Source organism: Vulpes vulpes, chromosome 15 (assembly GCF_048418805.1).
Source record: "Vulpes vulpes isolate BD-2025 chromosome 15, VulVul3, whole genome shotgun sequence".
NCBI lineage: Eukaryota > Metazoa > Chordata > Mammalia > Carnivora > Canidae > Vulpes > Vulpes vulpes.
In genome coordinates, this window is record NC_132794.1 from 91,863,496 (window position 1) to 91,885,884 (window position 22,389).

Genomic DNA, 22,389 nt, shown 5'->3' on the forward strand with positions numbered 1-22,389 from the left:
AGATAAGGAGAATGAGATAGTTTAGTAAGTTGAGAAGTAAGGGAAGAATAAACAAGCTGCTCAAAGTATTGAACCATTCTGCTTAAGTGAGGTTGAAAGTATCTCCCTCACTGAAAAGGGAAAAAGTTAAAATATCTTGCAAAATATTTTCTCCACAGGAAAAGGAATGCTACTGATGAATATTGCTTTTGCAATGTTAATGGCAGCCTTAATATCAGCTTTATTCATGAGTTAACAGCAAAGGGGAAGAGCCAGATTTTCTCAACAACCCTGTCAGTATCTATTATTGAACAAAACTCACCGTTTGCTAGAGGAAATGAGTATTTATCAATTATCCTAAGATTTACAAACAGCACCTGGTGCACCATTTGGCCCTATTTCTTTGTGCAAATAAGTATGCAAGTCAAAAGAAAAGCCCCCAACTGACTGAAGTGCAGCCTCCTGTGTCAGAGACCCAGGCAGCTTCTATCAGACAGAAACCTCACAGGAAGAAGGCTTTAAGAGTACCTTTGAGGACAAATTCAAAAATCATATAACATAACAACAACAACAACAAAAACCAAAACAAAACAAAACAAAAAACAAAAAAAATCATATAACATTTTCAAAACTCATCAAAGGCCATGTGTCTATCACTCAGACAAGTGGATAAAAACAGACAGCTAAGTAGATAAGGCCCCTTGTTCAGAAATCAATAAATCTCTAACTCCTTAGAGAGGAGGTCTGAAAGGCATTTCTGGGAAACAGACAGGACCAGCCAACTGAGGAAACAAGATGGCACGGGCTGGGGCAGAAACAGAGGTCTCAAAACACACACTTGAGGGATGCCTGGGTGGCTCAGTGGTTAGGCGTCTGCCTTCGGCTCAGGTTGTGATCCTGGAGTCCTGGGATTGAGTCCCACATCGGGCTCCCTGGTTGGAGCCTGCTTCTCCCTCTGCCTGTGTCTCTGCCTCTCTGTGTGTCTCTCGTGAATAAATAAATAAGATCTTAAAAAAGAAAAAAAAAACATACAGTTGAGCAGGCACTCCTAGGTCTGAGCTTCTCTATAGGCCCAGAACAGAAGTAAACAAAGAGCTGTGGTAAAAAGTGATTTGCAATCTTACTTTTACCACAGCCCTTTGTTTGCAACATGGCCTGCAGCTTCCTTACATTCAAAGGCAGTGGGAGGTAGGAGAAGCAGGGGAGACTAGAGGACTACTACACAGACCCAAGCAGCGCTGCCCAGGAGAGGACTTAATGTGAGGATAAATTTGGGGCCTGATTCTCTGACAGCACCTCCAGTAATAGCTAGTAAAGCAGTAAGAGCCAGGGTGAGAGCCAGCTCCAAACATTCATCATAATCGTGCAATGAGTTGACGGCCTTTGGGGGAGAGTCTATAAAATTCCGGAGTAAGAAAATGAAGCCCACATGGAGAGGGTGAGGCGGTTGGCTCTGGCAGATTGTCTCTCCGGGAGGCTGGGTATAATTGTTTTATGTTCACAAAGAAGTTATTAGCTGTTTTCTTTCCAATATACCAGAAATAGCTAAAAGATTTTCCCCTCCTGAAAAGGTGATGCTACCAGAAGAATTTAGTTTGAAAAGCAATTACAGAACTTTATCCTATATGCACCATTTTAGAAAGAGAACTTCTCTCTTTTCTCCCCCTCCAGTATTCGTCAAATTGACTTGCTTTACCACACAGTGAAAGAACACTTTGTCCCTAGAAAAAAGGATTAAGGTATCTGAAGCTAAGAGTTGGCTGGCAGACCCTGTGACTCAATAGTTCAGTTTGTATGAAAAGATTTGAATACCTACTGCGTGCAGGCAGTGAGGGAGGTGAATGAAATCTGACCGGAGATAGCAAGGAATTTACAGGCTAGTAGAAAGACAAATACCACAGACACTTTCATTAAGATGTGGTAAGGGCTAGACAGACAAAGAGCAGACAAAAGGTCTCATAGGACCACTGAGGAGGGATATTTTGCCCAACCTAGGAGCTTAGGAAAGGCATCCTGAAGGAAATGGTGTGAATGGAATTTTGAAATATTAATTTATAAGGTGAGACGGTCCTGGTACCTTTGCTTAAATGGATGGAGACTAAAATCTAATTTTTACTAAATTAGACTACAGAAACCTTACTAGGTAAGTTAAATTAGGTTCATGCATTCAAAAAACAGCAAATTTCTCCAGTAAACCAAAGAGAAAAGTTAGAGTTTCCCTTCCCAGTCTTGTTTTAAATCTTTTCCGGCAGGATCCTTTTGTGAAAGCCATGAGACCTTTGCCTGCTGGGGTCTTTTTTGCTCAGTGCTAACTCAAAGATGCTCATGGGGATGGGCTATGGCAGGTTCTGGAGCTCCTCTCTGCTAAACTAAGTGTAATCACAAAGCAGCTAAGTTGAAGGCAGGGCTTTCAGTCTCACATGGGAGTGAATAGATCTCAGCTGTGTGTGCCCACCCTCTACAGTGTCAGTCTCCAGCTGGTGAGGCAGCTGCTTCACTTAGAGTCACACTGAAGCCTCTATTCTCTGATCTCCACCAAACCATACTGAAGAGACTAATAAATAAATGGCTCTTCTTTTGCAGCTGCCTGTTAATTATAACTGCTTCCTTAGTTGTCTTTTAGCTTCTTAAACAATAATATACATTTGGGAAGGTCCTCTGTAAGAAACACACAAGAGAACTTTTAACCTCATGAAGAGCCAGAAAAAATACCTTACTGTCAAGGGCAGTAAGGCATCCAAACATCTAGAATGGGAGCATGTGAAACAGCATCAGGACACACAGATTCCTTCAGCAGGGCCTCTAACTTATATAAAGAACAGAGCCTATCACTCAGCCAATAAGAGGATTTTTTAAGGCATTCTGAAAATCATCTGTAAAATTCAGTGAATCTGAAACATAAAAATAGCATTAATTGCTTTGACTTGTTACTTAAAAGGGAAGAAAAAAACAATGCATAATATTATCAATAATTCATTTCAAAGTGGCTTTAGTGGTCTCAAAGCCCCATTTCATATAATTAAAATCTTTTGGCTATATTCTTGTTACCCTGGAGGGAACTAGAAGTCAGTAAATTCTACTGTGTTGGGATAAACAATTCAGTTCATCATTAAGAAAGGGGTCTGTCATTCTGGTAATTCCAAGTATACTTCCTGGCTATACTGGGTTAGTTCAGGAGCTGCTAAGACTGTCTTTCCTGTTGTCTGTTAAGATCTGAGTTCCACAGACATAACTGGGGAGTACAGAGGGAGAGCTCTACAAGCACTTCTTAGGCATCTCAATATCCACTTCCCCAGCTTAGGACCCTTAGGTCAGTTGATAATTCTGGGAGACAATAAGGCCTTAGAAGATGAAACCATTTATTCCAGCCATCCATTTATTCATTCAACCAACATTTATTGTACCATACTGCACTTTGCTAGGGGCAGAGATTACAGAAGTAAAAGAAAGCATGGTTTCTATCTTAGGAGCTCACCATCTAGTGATGGACATATATACAAACAGCCATACCCATGTGATAAGTGCTCTAAGAGAAATGTACAAAGTCCTATGGCAATGCTGGTGTGAATCATTTGGCCTCAAAGAATCCAGGAAGCTTTCAAGGAAGGCGACATTTGGAGTAGATTTTTTTTTTAAAGATTTTATTTATTTATTCATGAGAGACACACACAGATAGAGAGAGAGAGAGAGAGAGAGAGAGGCAGAGACACAGGCAGAGGGAGAAGCAGGCTCCATGCAAGAAGCCTGATGTGGGACTCGATCCCCAGTCTCCAGGATCACAACCTGGCTGCAGGCAGCGCTAAACCGCTGCGCCACTGGGGCTGCCCCCATCTGGAGTAGATTTTGAAGCATAAGTAGGATTTTGTTAGGTTAAAAGAAGAATGGGAAAACATCCCAGGTATGAAATTTGAGACTCTGTGGCTAAGTCTAATTTGGCCAGATCTTAGGATAAATGGACAGTGATAGTAAATAAGGTTACAAAGGTAGGCTAGGGTCAAGGTGTCATGTGAAGAAGTTTAGACATTATCCTATCAATGACAGGGAATCACACAAGATTTAAGATGTGGTGATTTGGGGCACCTGGGTGGCTCAGTGGGCTCAGCATCTGCCTTCAGTTCAGGTCATGATCCTGGGGTCCTTGGATTGAGCCCCATGTTAGGCTCCCTGCTCAGTGGGGAATCTGTTTATCCCTCTTCCTCTGCCTCTCCCCTCACCCCCCGCTCCTGCTCTCTAATATAAATAAAATCTTTAAAAAAAAATACCTAATAAGTGTTCTTATATAAATAAGAATTTGTGATCATTTGGGCAAGTTTCTCAAGGAAATATATCTAAGAATGAAATTACAGTGTCATGAGGTTTGGATAACTTGGACTTTACTAGATATTGCCAAACCGCCCTCAAAGTAATGGTACTGACATAAACTCTCAAGAGCAGTGTAAAGACCTGAGCTTCTGAAATTCAACTTTAGTGACAGAACAAACTGAAAAGTGGCTGCTACGGGGGAAGACTAGAAGAAGCAGAGAGGAGTTAGGAGGCTCTTGTGATGTGAGATGTTATGAAGTCTTAAACTAATATGGTGATTGTATAAATGGAGAAGAATCTACTTGAGAAATATTTAGGAGGTAAAGGTGAAAGAACCTTCTGACTGATTGGGTTAAGGACAGGGAAGACTCTAAAGCAAATTTAAGATTTTTATGTTAAGCAACTGAACTGATAATGGTATCATTAACTGAGATGGCAAACATAGGTGACCATTCTTAAATTGTGGAGGGAAGGCAATAAGGCATATTCTTTGGAATGACAAGTTTGAGACACTTGTGAAACCTCTGGGTAGGAAAAAAAGTCAGTTATATGTCCCAAGAAACAAGGTAGATATCCTTCCCTTAAATTAATTCTATATCTGACTTTCCACCTGTCTAGACTAAAACTTTCAGCCTAAGGTGGAGCAAGGAGGGATGAAAGAAGACAGCTTCATAACACTAGACCTCAAAGAGCTACCAAGCTGTGCTTTAAATGTTGTTACTAAAGGGAAGACAATCTGACATCCTGTTTGACATAGAAAAAAACCCCTTAGCTCTTTTGAGTGTATTCTACTCAGATACACTTGAGATTTTTCTATAATTTGCTGTTTTGAACTCCTTGCTCTTCCAGATCTATGGAAAAGTGCTTTTTAAGCAAGAAGGAAGTATTTACTGAGAAGTTATGATGAATACTTGTCCAGTCTCTGCCTAATTTCAACAAAGTGTGAATAGAAGCTCAGAAAATGGGATAATAGCTGTGAACCTGCAGTTGCATCCAAAGGATACAGGAACAGTTGGCAATCTATTATACAACCAGTGTCAGGCCTGATCTTGGAAAATGCAGGGTTAAAAACCTGGAGTTATATTGTAATAAAACAATGTGTTGGTCTCTCTCTCTTTTAAAAGATTAATTGATTTGAGAGAGAGAGAAAAGAGAGAAAGAGTGTGTACACACAGGAAAGGGGGCAGAGGGAAAGGGAGAAAGAATCTCAAGCAGACTCCCCAAGGAGTGCCAAGCCTGCCATGGGGCTCTATCCACAACCCAAAGATCATGACCTGAGCCAAAATCAAGAGTTGGATGCTCAACAGACTGAGCCATCCAGATACCCCTGGTTAGTCTATTTTTAAAAAGAAAATAGAGTATGTATAGATTAACTACAGAAACCAAGTTAAAATGCCCCATTTCAAACACTAAGATGAATAAAGAGTCAACCATCCCCACACCCTGCCCTACAGTGTGAGGATGGGTGTTAGTCAACCCATGATGTCTAGAATAGTTCTAGAAGATTTATATGTGGCTAGTTAGCACTTGAAATGTGGTTAGTGCAACTGAGGAACTGAATTTTTATTGTAATTAATTTAAATGAAAAAAACTAAAGCAGCGTAAAATATTCCATTAAATACAGCTTTGTTTAGGAAGGACTACATTTCACTTTAATCACTGCATTATATAAAATATTATTGCTGTTATTACAGTGCATGTCAGGCATGTGCACTGTTTCTAGTATTAGTAATAATGCATTACCAATCTAGTTGATGTTAATGGATTCAGTTCAAATAACTTACTATGCATGGATTTAATAATGTAATGTATTTATTTAATATTTTATGCAGACATGGGGATCCCTGAATGCTCAGCGGTTTAGCACCTGCTTTTAGTCCAGAGTGTGATCCTGGAGTCCTGGGATCGAGTCCCTCATCGGGCTCCCTGCATGGAGCCTGCTTCTCCCTCTGCCTCTGTCTCTGCCTCTCTCTCTCTGTGTCTCTCATGAATAAATAAATAAAATCTTAAAAAAATATATTTTATGCAGACAGCATAAACTAGCAGGGTTTCTTAACCTTAGCACTACTCATATTTTGGGGCTGGATAATTTGTTATGGGTGGCTGTCCTGAGCAATGTAGAAAGTTTAGCAGCATCTCTACCTACCTAGATGCCAGTAGCACTCCCCCACCTCCCAAGTTGTGAATACTGAAACATACCAAATATCCCCTGGAAGACAAAATCATATCAGTTGAAAACCATTGAGTTGCAGGATACCATAAAATCAGAACTGGTAATTAGAGTAAAATATTTATTTTTTAAATTATAAATATATTTCTAGGGTGTTTTTTAAGATTTTACTTATTTATTCATGAGAGACACAGAGAGAGGCAGAGACATAGGCAGAGGGAGAAGCAGGCTCCCTGTGGGAAGCGTGATGCGAGCCTCGATCCCAGGACTCCTTGATCATGACCTGAGCCAAAGGCAGATACTCAACCACTGAGCTACCCAGGTGCCCCTATGTTTCTAGTTTTTAAAAGTAAATGGGAACAGTTTTTTAAGTTTAAAATGAAGGCATAGGGATCCCTGGGTGGCGCAGCGGTTTGGCGCCTGCCTTTGGCCCAGGGCGCGATCCTGGAGACCCGGGATCGAATCCCACATCAGGCTCCCGGTGCATGGAGCCTGCTTCTCCCTCTGCCTTTGTCTCTGCCTCTCTCTCTCTCTCTCTCTCTCTCTCTCTCTCTGTGACTATCCTAAAATAAATAAATAAAAATTAAAAATTAAAATAAAAAAATAAAAATAAATAAATAAATAAATAATTAAAAAAAATAAAATAAAATGAAGGCATATACTAATGCAGAATTGAGAGTAGATGCAGATGATAGTACTATGTTGGAACAATAAAAAAAAAAAAGACTAGAAAAAGGTATACTGTCAATTTCAGGATGAATGGCAACTACAATTTGCTTTAGCAAGGCAAAATGAAAAATCTGTTTGTGGGATGCCTGGGTGGCTCAGTGGTTGAGTGTCTGCCTTTGGCTCAGGGCGTGATCCCGGATTCCCAGGATTGAGTCCTGCATCAGGCTCCTTGCATGGAGCCTGCTTCTCCTCCCTCTGCCTGTGTCTTTGCCTCTCTTTCTGTGTCTCTCATGAATAAATAAATAAAATCTTAAACAAACAAACAAAAAAAAAACTGTTTGTTGTGTAAAAAACTTTTCAAGATAATAAAGGAAAACACTATTAAGAAATGTTGGCAAAATTACACAAAGTAAGAAATTTTTTTTTTTTTTAAGATTTATTTATTTGATAGACAGAGACAGCATGCAAATGCATGAGCATGTGAGTGGGGGGAAAGGTAGTGGGTGAGAATCTTCAACCAAACTCCTTGCTGCGTGCAGAGCCCATTTTGGAGTTGGATCTCATGACCCATAAGATCAGGACCTGAGCCAAAACCAAGAGTTGGATGTTTAACTGACTGAGCCACCCAGGTACCCCAGAAACTTCTTCTTAACGTTAAAACATTAAAAATGAATCAACAGAGGCACCTGGCTGGCTCAGTCAGAAAAGCATGCAACTCTTGATCTCAGGGTTGTAGGTTTGAGCCCCATGTGGAGTGGAAAGATTACTTAGAAATAAAATCTTAGGGACAGCCCGAGTGGCTCAGTAGTTTAGCATCACCTTCAGTCCAAGGCATGATCCAGGAGATCCAGGATTGAATCCCACATCAGGCTCCCTGCATGGGGCCTGCTTCTCCCTCTGCCTGTGTCTCTGCTTCATTCTCTCTCTCTCCTCTCTCTCTCTCTCTCTCTCTGTCTCTGTGAATAAATGAATAAAATCTTTAAAAAATAAAATAAATAAAATCTTAGGGGCACCTGAATAGCTTAGTCAGTTAAGTGTACAACTCTTGATCTCAGCCCAAGTCTTGATCTCAGGGTCACGGGTTCAAGCCCTGCTTTGGGCTCCACGCTGGGTATGGAACCTACTTAAAATAAATAAATAAAATAAAATCTTTAAAAAAATTAATCAGCAAAATAGGTTGTCTAAAATTGGAATTAAATGTCCAACAGAGGGGATCCCTGGGTGGCGCAGCGGTTTAGTTCCTGCCTTTGGCCCAGGGCGTGATCCTGGAGACCCGGGATCGAATCCCACGTCGGGCTCCCGGTGCATGGAGCCTGCTTCTCCCTCTGCCTTTGTCTCTGCCTCTCTCTCTCTCTGTGTGACTATCATAAAATAAATAAATAAATAAATAAATAAATATCCAACAGAAAATTTTAATAATTTCTAACATGAACTGAGCCTGTTATCTTTGATCACTATACCATTTTTTAGATGGAGATATGGTAAAAGAAACCAGCCATGGGGGCTCCTGAGTGGCCCAGTCAGTCAAGCTTCTGCCTTCGGCTCAGGCCATGATCTCAGAGTCCTGGGATTGAGTCCCATATTGGGCTCCTGCTCAGCGGGAAGTCTGCTTCTCCTTCTATCCATCCACCCTAATGTGCTCTCTCTCAATCTCTCTCAAACACATAAATAAAATCTTAAATAAAATTAATTCAGCTATGTACTATGTTTTATCAGAAAATTATGAGGAAAAGACAAAAAAACAATTTAAAAAAGTGAAAGATCTTCAATAAAACCACAATGTGCCTGCAGGGTTAAGACATTTCTAATGATATCAAGTATCAACTGATTCAAAATGTTTTAAATTATAAGTACTAAAAAAAATTACAAGTACTTTTCTTTAGATCTGGATGATACTGCTCAATTAACACAATAATACTTTGGACACACTTTGTGTCGAAGAACATCCAAATACATAAAGAAATTTAGTCAATCTGCAGCCCAAAAACCTGAACTCATGGTACAGATTTTTTTTTTTTTTTTTTTGAGAGAAGGATGGGTGAAGAGGGGAAGGGCAGAGGGGGAGGGAAGGAGAATCGCAAGCAGGCTCCACATCCAGTGAAGAGCCTAACATGGGGCTAGATCTCACAATCCTGAGATCATGACCTGAGCAAAAATCAAGAGTTGGACACTTAACAGACTGAGCCACTCAGGCGCCCTGGGATAAATATTTTCTAATCTTTGACATCTGTCAATGAAGAATTTTTTTATTTTTATAAGATTTATTTATTTTTGTGTAATTTTTACTGGATTTCGATTTGCCAACATATAGTATAACACCCAGTGCTCATCCCGTCAAGTGCCCCCCTCAGTGCCCGTCACCCAGCATCCCCCTGCCCACCTCCCCTTCCACTACCGTTGTTCGTTTCTCAGAGTTAGAAGTCTCTCATGTTTTGTCACCCTCTCTGATATTTCCCACTCATTTTTTCTCCTTTCCCCTATAATTCCTTTCACTGTTTTTTATATTCCCTGTATGAATGAAACCATATAATGTTCGTCCTTCTCCGATTGTCAATGAAGAATTTGACTAAATTTTTAAAAATTTTTTAAGTATTATTTGTTCATGTAATACACAAAGAGAGAGGCAGAGACACATACAGAGAGAGAAGCAGGCTCCATTCAGGGAGCCCAATGTGGGACTCGATCCTAGATCCCGGGATCACACCCTGAAGCCAAAGGCAGATGCTCAACCCGAGCCATCCAGGCACCCCTAAAAAAGTTTTTAAGTAATCTCTATACCCAATATGAGGCTTGAATCTACAACCCCAAGGTCAAGAGTTGCATGCTCTACCGACTGAACTAGCCAGGCACCCCAAATGTGACTAGATTAAAAAAAATTCCATCACATGTATGGTGCTCCTGCTATATATAGGTCAAAATTCCAGAACTTACCGTCATTTTATTTTTTTTAAGATTTTATTTATTTATTTGAGAGATAGCACATGCACATGAACAGGGGAAGGAGTAGAGAGATAAGCAGACTCTCCACTGACGAGGGAGCCCAACGAAGGGCTCAATCCCAGGACCCTGAGATCACAACCTGAGCCAAAGTCAGATGCTTAACCAAGCCACCCAGGTGCCCCTGTTTTTTTATTTTTCATTTTTTAAAAAAGATTTTATTTATTTATTTATGAGAGTGTGGGACCCAGGAAATTTAACAAAAATCCCCTACCCCTGGACAAGCAGAGCAGGACTAACTCCATTTTGTGCTACACCTGCCACCTCCTGTATGACCCCCACATAACCTGCTCATTGCTTAAGGCGCTGCCCCACCCTAGTCCAGCCGCTGGGCACACCTTAATCGGAAATCGGCTCATAACAATGTGACCCTGCTTTGTGCCCGCCAAAACTGTCCGCCAATTCTGACCAAAGTAATAGGCCAGCTCAAATGGATACTATAGGGTAAGATGTAATTCAACTGGCCACCTGCGTGTGGACCAACATGACCATGCAACTTTCTGTGTATCCCATTGGCCACTGGCCCCTATAAAGCTGCTACGCCTCTTAGTCTCGGGGTCCAAGTCCCTGCTCTGCTGTGTCGGGTACACTTGGACCCAAGCTCGAGCTTGTAAATAAACCCTCGTGTGTTTGCATCAGTGTCGGCTCCTTGCTGGTTTCTTGGATTTGCAATCTTGGGCATAACAGAGAGAACAGAGAGAGACAGAGGCAGAGACACAGGCAGAAGGAGAAGCGGGCTCCCTGTGGGGAGCCACCCAGGTGTCCCGCCCCTGTCTTTTTAAAACAAAACTGAAATTTCCCCTTTGCTCATTCCACTGTATGGTACAAATGAAAAATATTTGTGCATACTTTTCTGAAGCAGATTCTATAAATGTCATGAATATAGCTGCTAAAATCATTTAGTATATACCTGCAAAAGCTATGAACATTGCCAGTTTGTGAAACAGCTGAGAGAATTTAATGACAATGAATGTAATCATTGTGAATTCTTTGCTAATCCTCATTGGTTTAGGTGATGGTTTACAAAAAAGATTTACTATACTGTTGTTTTCAACTCAAAATCTTTTTGAAACAAAAGAATGCTTGCCAACTATTCAATAATTAAAAGCTTTTTTAAAATTTTAAATTAATGAATTGAATTTGAAGCTCCAAGAAAAGGAAAAGCTTATTTTGTGACCTATCTGGCCAGGTATTTATGTTAAAATAGAAATTTTTCATAAGATCAATAACTCATTTTTAAAAAGATTTTATTTACTTGAGAGCGAGAATGGAGAGAGCATGAATAGGGAGGGGAAGCAGGAGAGGGTGAGGACAGACTTCCCACCAGGTAGGTAGCCCCCCTGGGGGCTTGATTCCAGGACCCCGAGATCACAACCTGAGCCAAATCAGATGCTTGGGCAGCCTGGGTGGCTCAGTGGTTTAGCACCGCCTTCAGCCCAGGGGCAGATTCCAGAGACCTGGGATCAGTCCCACATCAGGCTCCATGCAGGGAGCAAAAGACATCATTGTGCTGGAGTCTCTGCCTGTGTCTCTCTCTGCCTCTCTCTTTCTCTCCATGTCTCTCATGAATAAATAAATAAAATCTTAAAAAAAAAATCAGATGCTTAACTGACTGAGCCACCCAGGTGCCCCAACACATTTTTCTAACGTGAATCAATATGGACGAGATTCTAATTTTAATTTTAACTGACAGCACTAACCAGTGGCAAAAACTACAAGAAAAAATTTTTGAAAATGCTTTTTTGATATTGATAAATTTAGAACTGCTGTAACTATTTATGCCATATCTCTTTGAATTTGATGTTAACAAACTTCCTTAATCTGGACAGATGTAGCTTTGAAGTCAAATAAGTTCTATAAAAAAGGAACCAGTTTTATCAATGTGGATGCAAATGTTAAAGGGACAGGATTTTTATTTTTATTATTATTTTTTAATTAAAAAATGACATGAAAAAAAATGACATGATTTTTAGGTACTCAATTTAGTTATTGGAAAACTTATAGGAGAACAGCTACTCTGGTCACATTCTATCTCAGGTATAACTTGGGTATATGATTCTACTTTTTCAACTATAAATTCTATGAAATCTAAATATAGATAAAATATTTCCAATGAAAATATATCATCTGAATTGAAATGTGCTTGCTTTTTTTTTTTTTGAAATGTGCTTGCTTAAAGTGTAAAATATCCACCTGATTTCAAAGGCTTAATATATAAAACATAAAATATATAAAACATAAAATATCTCAGTAATAATTTTTGTATTAATTATTTGTTGCAACAACTTGGGGGAATACTGGGTAAATAACATTATTAAGATTAATTTTACCTGTCGGAAAATAAAGTTATATGTGGCTTATAATATACTTATATTGGACCATGCCAGTTTTTTTTAATTAAAGATTTTATTTATCTGAGACGGAGAGGGCGCACAGGTGGGGGCAGTGGGAGAAGAAGTAGACTCCCTGCTGAGCAGAGAGACTGACTTGGGGGCTCGATCCCAGGACCCTGGGATCATGACCTGAGCCAAAGGCAGATGCTTAACTAACTGAGCCACCCAGGCACCCCTTGGACCATGCTGTTTAGACCTTGCTGCAATGTTTCCCCTGTTACTGATCCACTTGCTCCTCCTGTGGTCTATATTTCAACATAAAAAACCACTATAATGATGGGGCCCCGGTAAGTTAAAAACACTAAAGGCTGAAATTCTCTTCAAAATGTGTAGTCTTTAGTGAATAAATTAATGCTATATTTGATGGATTGCTACTGACACTAGCAGGGAAAATTACAACTGAACTAAACTTTATCTCTGGAATTTACTACCAAGGGGGAAACAACCTCGATAAACTCACTCATTCTAGCAGCTTTTTGTAAAGTCCATCAGGTTTTCTACTTGGACAATCATGTTGTCTGAGAATCAAGACAGTTTATGTCTTTCTTTCCTATCTAGATGCCTTATATTTCTTTTCCTTGCCTAACGGTACTGTATAGAATCTCCAGCCAATGGTGAATAGAGGTGGAAAGAGTAGACATTCCCCCTTTATTCCTAATCTTAGGGATAGAGCAGTCAGTCTCTCACCATTAAGTATGATGGCAGTAATTTTTTCATAGATGTTCTTTATTAGCTTAAGGAAGCTCTTTTCTATTCCTAGTATCCTGAGAATTTTTATCAGGGTTAGATGTCAGATTTTGCATTTCTTAAATGACTATAAACAAAAATCCCAAAACAAAACATACTTCTACATGTACAAATTATCTCTGGAAGAGGCTGGGGAAGGGATTTCCTTGCTCCATGAGAAAGCCCTTGTTTGAGAAATCAGACAGGAAGAAGAATGTTCATCCTGACTAAAGAAAGTCAAAGGGTCCCAGACTCCAGCAGGTAAATGTGCTCAACACTCCTGTTTGGTTTAGATCTCGATGTAGTCTCTTTAGAGGGAACACTGGAAGTAAATAATGATGGTAAGTAGAAATCTGTCATCTCTTGGAGTTTTTCAAAGGAGCTACAGTGGGAGCACAGCTACCCTGGTCATATTCTATCTCAGGTACAACTGACTGTACCTGGGTCTTTGGATGTTCTTCTTTTTTTTTTTTTTTTTTTTGGATGTTCTTCTAAAGACTTAACTGCAATGGCATTTTACCGTATGAAGTCTTGCCATGCGGTACTATCTATATAATGCAGGTCAGGATCTAAGGGCACAGAGTTGATACATAGGAAATACATAGTAAATAATCACTGACTAATTAGGAGTTAGCCAAGATAAACCTGTATTTACCACCCAGATGAAGTGCTACAGGTCTATCATTGCAGTTAGTAAATTACTCCACAAGTCCCTTTTGGACAGACAGGGCATAAAAATACAATAAAAACATGATATACTGCTGATACAGCCTTTATCTCATGGTGCTTCTTCTTTTTCTTTTCTTTTTTTTTAAGATTTTATTTATTTATTCATGAGAGAGGCATAGAGAGAGGCAGAGACATAGGCAGAGGGAGAAGCAGGCTCACCATGGGGAGCCTGATGCAGGCCTCAATCCCAGGACCCCTGGATCATGATCTGAGCCAAAGGCAGACACTCAACCACTAAACCACCCAGGTGCCCCTATCTCATAGTGTTCATTATCACCTATTTATCCAGTCAAAAATTCTGTACGTCATCTTATAATTTCTTTCCCTATCAAAAGTTTTCCTTTTTTTTTAAACCAGGTTAATTACAGTGTTTTAACTGCTACCTGCTACACCCTGTAAGTACTAATAAACATGCTTAGCCAGAATAATAAAACAATAAGCTACTTGATATAGATGGCTATTTGAGAAAAATCCCATTTCTGATTAAATTAATTTCGTTCAACCCTGAGCAAAATGATTAGAGTTCTGCTCCAATAATAGATTTCATCTAGTATATCTGCATTATTTATCATACGAGGAGAAGAAGGGATAGATTTTTTATAATAGGGGTACAAATCAATATAAGGTTTTAACAGATGGGGTCTTGGTTGGGGGCCATAGCAGCCCCTTCAGGCCCAGTGCTGAAAATCATTCAGCTGAAAACACTGAAAGACCCAGAGACATTTGCTCAGTAAGTCACTTAGGGAATCAGCATTTTGCTAAATGTAATCTGCTCGATCTGCTCAGGGGTACTCAGGAGTTAGTACACTAAGCTGCAACCACAAAGCTATACTGAATATTATTGCTATAAGGAATGCAATACTACTACCACCAATAATTTCTACTACTTCATAATTTCCCCCGTTGGTCTATTTTTAGAGATACTGAATAGATAGATACTGAATAGTTTGGCATTCAAGGAGATGTTCCAAGTTGGACATGAGAAGCAAGCATTATACACACAGTTCAGATCACTGGAGACATGGGGGAGAGGGAGAAAAAAGGCACAACTATCAGCAATGATTTAGCACTTGTGGTTCACCTAGGTCCCTGACATTGTACAAACCTGCCTTTTAAAACCCATAGTATGACAAAGCTTTCTGTTCCAGTCCAAAAGTAGAGGGGTGTAGAAGTTGTCTCTGAGGTTAGCTCCGGGACAGAAACATCTCTGAGCACTATTTGAGTCTTTCACCAATTCAATAATGGGAGGGCCCAGATAGAACAAGTAAATAAAAACTAAAACTAAATCCACACAACCTTAAAATTGGGGAAATGATCTTCTTATCTATGTCTAATGGCTATCGGCAAAGTCGAAGAGGTCTTTACCTGTGATTTCCTTTTCAAAACAATTATATTACCAAATACTGGATACATGTTTACATAATACTAACACCTAAGGAAAACCACCCACACCCAATCTCCCTCTGCTTCCACTCAAAAATAAATGAAAATGCTTGGAATTTGGAGGCAACATGAAGAAAATCCAAGTCCTCCAATTCTAGCTCCTGTTACTCAAATTATTTTCAAAAAGTTGCCACATATAAAGTATGGTAATGATGGTCAAAAGTTGAATTTCCTATCCTTCCTTGTGAAGACCTATTTTTCCTAATTTTTAAACTAAGGTATAATTTACATATAGTAAAATTTACCCTTTTTAATGTACAATCTACAAGTTTTGAAAAATGCACACAGTCGTGTAATCAACTCTGCAATCAAGATACAGAACAGTTCCATCACCCAAAAAATTCCTCTGTGCCCCTCCTTCCAACCCCTGCTGATCTGAATTCTGTCCCTACAATTTTGCCATTTCCAGAAAGTCATATATATGGTATCATACACTATGCAGCTTTTTTTTTTTTTTACAATTTTATTTTTATGTAATCTCTATACCCAATGTGGGGCTCAAATTTATAACCCTGTCATCAAGAGTCCCACGCTCCACCAACTGACCCAGCCAGGCACCCCGCTATACATATATCCTTTTGAGTCAAGTTTCTTTCATATTGCATAATGCAATTGAACCCATACATCATGTCTCATCCATCAGTAGTTCTTCCCTTTTTATTGCTAAGTAGTATTTCATTATATTGGTGGATAGCAGTTTGTTTATTCAATCCTCAGTTGAGGGTCATTTGGGCTGTTTCCAGTTTTCAAGAATGTATGGATAAAGCCACTGTAAACATTTGTTCAATCCAAGTTTTCATTTCACTTGGGTAAGTATCTAGGAATGGATTGCTGGATGATCCACTTTTGAAAACATCTGCCAGGTTCTATGTATGCAATTTTATAAAGTAGATAATGCATTTTCCCAACAGAATAGCTATGATGCTGTTTCTCTGATGCTTCTCTTCCATCTATATAATTTCTCTGCCTTCCTGGGTGCAGGAAACATCTCCAAATCAGTATCACTTACAAACTTCATTGACAGTTTTTGTTGTTGTTTTTTCACATCGGCCCTAGATCATTAATAAAAATGTTAAATATGCCTGATTTCCTTACTGGCACCCTGCAGCATCCTAAGAAACAAACTCTTTCTTCCCCCACACATTACCATTTAGTTTTACACTTGTTTTATAGCACATCTTGCACCAGTAGCTTCTCTTCTATATTCTTAACACTTTTCAATTGAGCCAAGAATCTTCAGTATCTCACCTTTAATAATTACGGGAAAACCAAACAGAACTTTTCCTGACTCATTTGCAGTTAGTGTACTTTTAGCAATTCACAGATACAGACAAGGATCAAGAGAAAGCACACAGAAAAGGTATTACCTTTTGAGGGTACTACCCTCTAATATCAGCCTAAAAGCTACACAGGGCTTTGTTCTACCTAAGAAAGTATCCCATCCCAAAAACAATCCTTCAAATATATGCCGTATTAATTAAACTTGAGAAGAGAAAAAAAATGTCAGCATAATTAACATACAAAGCAATATTATGGCCTAATTAATCACCATGAAGAGCAATCAAATAAAATACTATGCATTTTTATGGAGCAATTTAATCTGGCAAGTAATTAATCACAGAAACACTAAGCAAAACAAATGGATTTCCCTTTAAGGAAGTCACATTTATCATCTGTAATGTATCCCAAACTCTAATTTGTTATCCTGACTCAAAATTATCCAGGAGATAATGAATTGTCAGCTTTAGTAGAACACTGATTCCTAGTGAAAAAGAACACCGAGCTTTTCAAATCAAATTACAGTCCATGAGTGCCCAAAGAGCTAAGGGTTATGGGGCTGAAGTACACATCAATAGGCATGGAGGTCTTAACCACAAGAGTTCTAAATCTAGGTCAGTTTAGTGAAAGCCATAAATAATGGCTAAATGACTCACGAAAGGAAACACTTAGCATTAGGAGTGACAATTATGGGTCACAGATATTACCAAAACTCAAAGAGAGGATTCTCAATAACTGACAACAGGGAGAAACAGAGCTGTTGATCTCAGAACAAGCAAAGGCGGGGGGTGGGGTGGGGGTGGGGGTGGGGGTACACATATCAATGCAGTGAAATTTAACTCAAATCTTGAGTCCTTCCTTCCTTCTTTAAACAATGACCATTTTCCCTCAGCCCCAACAGCTTCACCAGTTTGAAGAATATCAACAGGCTGACTTTTTGAATGGCCTCAAATTTCAAAGACAGAGTGATACACACTAGCTAAGAAGGTACAAGAAACTATCTTCATACCTTCTCCTTCTCAGCCACCCTCTCTGCTTGGCTGTATTTGAGACTAGAAGAACTGCGCTTTTCTTTGCCAATGAAGTTCATGGCACTTCTAAGTCTTTCCTTTAATATTCCCATCTCTGACTTTTTTTTCCTTTATGTACTAGTCTTTTTTTTTTTTTAAGATTTTATTTATTCATGAGAGACACACACACACACACAGAGAGAGAGAGAGAGAGAGAGAGAGAGAGGCAGAGACACAGGCAGAGGGAGAAGCAGGCTCCATGCAGGGAGCCTGATGTGGGACTCAATCCCAGGTCTCCAGGATCACACCCTGGGCTGAAGGCAGCGCTAAACCACTGAGCCACCTGGGCTGCCCTCCTTCATGTACTAGTCTTGAAGGACTCTCTCTCTCTCTCTCTCTTTTTTTTTTTTCTAGCAAATTCCTATAAGTTAAAGCACCTGACAAAGTCCCAGGCATTTGCTGGCTGCATCAAAGTGGTTTTCTCTAAAAAAAAAAATAAAAAAAAAAAAAGGTTATTCAACTAAAAAAAAAAAAAAACAACAACAAAGTGGTTTTCTCTTTACTGACCTGCCTGACCTTCAATGCTGGATCCCATGAAACGTTCAATACTTATTCAACTGTACAGAGAAAGTCATGCTTTTCACACTTCACTCTGTGCTCACAACTTGAGAAAAGCTGTTGTAGATATCCTATTTGGCCCAGGCATTTTCCTCTGGATTTTAACTCTTACCCTCCTCTCCAAACCTTTTTGCTCTATTATCCCTGGCTTGCACCTATGACTTGGTTCTGAACTCTTCCACTCTGCCTTTCAGTCCATTTCTCTTTTGGAGAGTGTGACTGACATTTTTTGTTCAATGATTCTCTGAAATGCGTCTCTGAATTGTCCTAGGAGCTCTCTCTATCAATCCTTACAGTAATTGAAGTACTATTACTCACAGCCCATTCCAGATCAGGCCCAGCCAGTATCATGAATACCCATGTGTCTAAGAGAGCAGAAGTCTGTTTGTAGATCTATATTCAACAGGTAATCACTGAAAATGGGCACTGTGTTACTGAGTTAGACATGGATGCTGCCTGCCTTCAAAGAGCTCTCAGCCTAGTAAAGAAGACAAACAAGCAGACAGCTACCACTATAGTACAGCTAGCCCTGGCTCTATGGATGAAGCAATGATCAAGGAGTACTATTTCAGGAGATAAGCTTACAAGTTGGGGAATGACATCTAAGGCAGGGAGAAAATGTATGTATGTATACATAGAGTCAGGAGTATAAAACAGTCTGTCCAGAGAACTCTAGGAGGTCTGGCATAGCTGTGATGAGGACAGAGAGTCCAAAAAGCATACTGGGAATGGAACTGGGGGTGTCCGGGGGGTTCAGGGTCCTCGAAATGAGCCCCGTGTCAGGCTCCCCACTCAGTAGGGAGTCTGCTTGTTGCTCTCCCACTGCCCCTCCCCTTGTTTGTGCTAATAAATAAAATCTTAAAAAAAAAAAAAAAGAATGGAACTGTACACAATGCTACAGAACTTAAATTTTATTCTGCAGCTGTTGAGGGAGTCAGTGAAGCGAATCAACACAGGGAAGAAAGCAAGAGAAAGAGACATAGAAGATAAAACTAGAGGCTTAGAGAACCCAACTGATAAATGGGGAGAATGAATAAATTAACTGTGGTATATTTACATAATAAAATGCTTCTCAATAATAAAAAAGAATGAACTACTAAATAGTAGATAGTTGCACCCATGTTCATAGCAACATTATTCACAATAGCCATAAGGTGGAAACACTCCAAGCATCCAACAAACAAATAAACAGAATGTGATTTATACATACATACAATGGAATATTATTTAGCCTTTAAAAGGAAGGGAATCCTGTTACATGCTCCAACATGAGTGAACTGTGAGGTCATTATGCTAAGTGAAATTAACCAGTTACAAAAAGACAAATACGACTACACTTATATGAGGTACCTAAAGTAGTCAAAATCATAGAAATAGAAAGTAGAATGGTGGTTGCCAGGGACTTGGGGGAGGGGAATTCGCAGCGCTGTTGTTTAATGTGTATACAGTTTCAGTTCTACAAGATCAAAAAGCTCTGGAGATCTGTTGTAGAACAATGTGAATACACTTAACACTGCCAAACTATATACCTAAAAACAGTTAAGATGGTAAATTTCATATCTTTCTTACTACAATTTAAAAATTTTTTTTAAATTTTTATTTATGATAGTCACAGAGAGAGAGAGAGAGGCGGACACACAGGCAGAGGGAGAAGCAGGCTCCATGCACCGGGAGCCCGACGTGGGATTCGATCCCGGGTCTCCAGGATTGCGCCCTGGGCCAAAGGCAGGCGCCAAACCGCTGCGCCACCCAGGGATCCCTCTTACTACAATTTAAAAGTGTTTAAATTTTTTAAAACAGGAATGAACTAATATACACAAAGTGGATGGATTTCAAAAACATTACACTGAGTGTAAGAAGACAGGCACAAAAGAGGATCTATTACATGATTCTGTTTATATAGAACTTAAGAGGGGATCCCTGGGTGGCGCAGCGGTTTAGCACCTGCCTTTGGCCCAGGGCAGGATCCTGGAGACCCGGGATCGAATTCCAAGTCAGGCTCCTGGTGCATGGAGCCTGCTTCTCCCTCTCCCTCTGCCTGTGTCTCTGTCTCTCTCTCTCTGTCTCTCTCTCTCTGTGTGACTATCATAAATAAATTTAAAAATTTTAAAAAAAAGAACTTAACAGGAAAAACTAATTTATGATGAAAGAAGTCAGAAAAGCGCATAATTCTGGGGAAAAGGAGAGTCAGGAGAGACTTTCTGTAGTAATGAAAATGCTTTAAGTCTTGATCTGGATGTTATTACATAGGTATATACATATGTAAAAAGCCGTCCAATTACACACCTATGATTTTGCATATTTTACTATATTTAATATATAATTAAAAAAGAAAAAGAAGTTTTCAGTGAGTTGGTAACATTATATGTATTAAGGTGAGTGGCTTACAGATATTCATCTTAGGATCAAGCTTTTTAATAAATACATACTAATACTGTACTCTAGAATTTATCAAATAGTTCACATTTTTTAAGTAGGAAATTAATTCTGGTTAAATGGGCAAAAGAAACAGATTTTAATCCATCCCTGTTTGAATCCCAACTAGTAAATTACCCCTTTAGGAAGATAATGTATGGTCAAAACCCTGGTCAGAAATCTTCCACACCCTTGTACTCAGACTGAGTTCCAACTACAGGTGGATAGGTAATCCTGCTGCCTTTTCAGGGGTGTCACCAACAAAAATGCAGGAGAGGAGAGACCAATGAAAACCAAATGTATCTGAAACTTGCTTAAGATTGAGAATTTTCTGAGCATCCTGGGTGGCTCAGTGGTTTAGCACCATTTTCAGCCTGGGGCATGATCCTGGAGACCCGGGATCGAGTCCTATGTCAGGCTCCCTGCATGGAGCCTGCTTCTCCCTCTGCCTGTGTCTGTGCTTCTCTCTCTCTGTGTGTCTCTCATGAATAAATAAATAAAATCTTAAAAAAAAAAAAAAGATTGAGAATTTTCATCATATGAAGATAATGTCAAATGAGAGAAAAATTAATGTTCTTCGGTGTACAGGGCATTGAAAATGTATTATCACACCCTGTATTTGACATCCCACTAACATGTTATTGGTTTAAAAAAAATTATATAGAAACCAATTAGAACAAAAAAATCTCATTAAACCTCTTACAATAGGAGCCCACTTTGCTAGAGCATGCACAATATCTGGGCCCCAGGGAGAAATGTATAATCGAGGTAAAATTAATCAAAGCCTACATAAAAAGAACAGCAAGAGACAATTTAAGGAGAAAATCTTTCTTCAATGTTAGAAATTCCTGAAGTCTGATCACTGCATAATTCTGCTTATTATTATCTTCCACTATGTAACATTATATTTGTAATCAGGCTGGTATCACAATAAAATGACAGTAAAATGCAGACACAATTCATTTAACAATTAATGTTCTGAAGCTAAAAATTCTTACCATGTCATTAATTGCCTGCTTAAAATGCTGCCTCAGTTTCAGTTTTAGATGATCACACACCTTTCTTTAAGAACCCAGGGGAAATGCAATGCATGAGGCAGGACTTGTTTAGAGGAGAAAGAGCAGGCAGCAGGGAGTTTCACACTCTTCTCTCCCCACAGACCCCAACTCAGAAGATGCTTTACTGTGACCACAAAGCTTACTACTAATTAAAAGAGAAAACAGTAAAGAGTATCTTCTGTCTCAGTAAAGCCCTCCCACCTGACCTCACTCCAAACTGCCTCTTCATTGTTCTGTTAGGTTTTAATTTCTTGATATAAGAACTAATGCTTGCTGCAATTTTGTTTTCCTTCTTCTTCTTCTTCTCCTTTTTTAATAATTTAATTTAATTTAATGTAGTTTATTTCAACTAGTAAATCCCCCTCCTGGGGTTTTAGGAGAGTAGGAGGACAGAGGAAGATTTGAACCATTCTTGTGAAGGTTGCCATCCCTGATTTTTCTATAAAAGGATTTTATTTTTCTAGTCTGGCCCTGGCTGATGATTCTCCACCCACAGATTTTTCTTCACAAATTTATTCTTTACCAAAAGCTTTGCAGTTGATTCTTAAGGAGGGTTTTTTTTTTCCAGTCTTTGAGGCCATTTTATATAAGAGCAGCAAGCC

General features: G+C 39.3%; 1 protein-coding gene and 1 long non-coding RNA gene across 6 annotated transcripts in view; both read right to left on the reverse strand.

Annotated features, from left to right (window-relative positions):
- ARMH3 (armadillo like helical domain containing 3) overlaps positions 1 to 22,389 on the reverse strand; it is a 183,590-nt gene that overhangs the window by 44,671 nt on the left and 116,530 nt on the right. The window lies entirely within an intron of this gene.
- Positions 7,538 to 8,076, reverse strand: LOC140595722 (uncharacterized). Its single transcript, XR_011997556.1, has 2 exons — positions 7,940 to 8,076; positions 7,538 to 7,702 (listed from the first exon to the last, which is right to left on the reverse strand). It is a non-coding gene; the product is annotated as an uncharacterized lncRNA (long non-coding RNA).